Genomic DNA, 1,531 nt, shown 5'->3' on the forward strand with positions numbered 1-1,531 from the left:
TTTATGAAAATTAATAAAATATAATTATAGAAAAAAAAGAAAAAAATGAATTTGGTATCTGTATTAGGATTATTTTGAATATGTAGATTGCTTTTGGTAGGATTGTAATTTTCACAATATTGAGTCTTGAACAGGGAACATTTTTTCATTTATTTAGGTCTTTTATTGTCTATTGCAGAAATGTTCTGTAGTTTTCCTTGTACATGACTTTTATATCTCTAGTTAGGTTCAGTTCCAAATATCTCAACTTGTGGTTGGCTATTTTAAATGGCATTACTTTCTTTGTTTCCTTCTCTGAGTTTTCTTCGTTACTGTAGAGCAATTCCTCCAATTTTTGGATATTGATCTTATATTCTGCCACTGTACTAAATTGGTCTGGTAGCTCTAATAGATTTTTTGCTGAAATTTTGGGGTTTTCTGTGCACACTATCATATCATCCGCATATAGCGATAGATTCACCATCTCATTGCCAATCTTAATTCCTTTTATTTCCTTCTCTTGTCGTTTTGCCCTAGCAACCACTTTCAATACAATATTGAATAAAAGTGGTGACAATGGGCATCTTTATCTGGTCCCTGTGCACAGGAAAAATCCATTAGTCTTTCTCCTTTGAAAATGATGTTGGATTTTGGTTTTGCATATATACTTTTCACTACGTTAAGGAAATTCCCTTCTAGTCCAATTTTGCTGAGTGTCTTAAATCAGGAAGACTTGTTGGATTTTATCAAATGCCTTTTCTGCATCAATTGCTAAGATTATATGGTTCTTATTATTTCCTTTGTTAATATGGTGAATTACATTTATTGTTTTTCTTATGTTGAACCATCCTTCCATACCTGTTATGAATCCCACTTGATCATGGTGATTTTTTTTAATGTGCTTTTGGATACTATTAGTTAGGATTTTGTTAAGGATTTTTGCATCTATATTCATGAGAGATACTGGTCTGTAGTTTTCAGGGTTGTTTTTTGGGTTTTGGATTTTGTGGGGGAGTTTTTTGGTTTTTTTGTAATATCTTTGCCTGGTTTTGATGTTAGGGTTATTCTTGCTCCATAGAATGATTATGAGTTTTCCTTCTTTTTCAATTTTTTTAAATAGTTTACATAGATTTGGTGATAGATCTTCTCTGAATGTTTTGATAGAATTCAGCTGTGAAGTCATCCGGTCCAGGACTTTTCTTATGAGGAAGTCTTTTTAGGACCGTTTCAATTTTTTCTTTTGTGATGGGTCTGTTCATGTGTTCTATATCTGTCCTAGTTAATCTGTGTAGGGCTTAAGTTTCTAGGAATTTGTCCATTTCCTCTAGATTTTCCAAATTTATCAGAGTATAGCTTTTCATAGTAGTCTGATATTATCAATTTAATTTCATCTAGTTCTATTGTGATGTTACCTCTATCATTTCTTTTTTTTAGAATGATCAAATTTGTATTTTTTTAAATAATTTTAATGAGCATTTACAGAGATTTTGGATTTCCATTCATTCACTGCTGCACTTCTCTCTCCGCCCAGCCCCCCCCCCCCCCCCCCCCC

Source organism: Elephantulus edwardii, unplaced genomic scaffold (assembly GCF_000299155.1).
Source record: "Elephantulus edwardii isolate Elephantulus edwardi_28Jun2011 unplaced genomic scaffold, EleEdw1.0 scaffold00521, whole genome shotgun sequence".
In the NCBI taxonomy this organism is placed as follows: domain Eukaryota; kingdom Metazoa; phylum Chordata; class Mammalia; order Macroscelidea; family Macroscelididae; genus Elephantulus; species Elephantulus edwardii.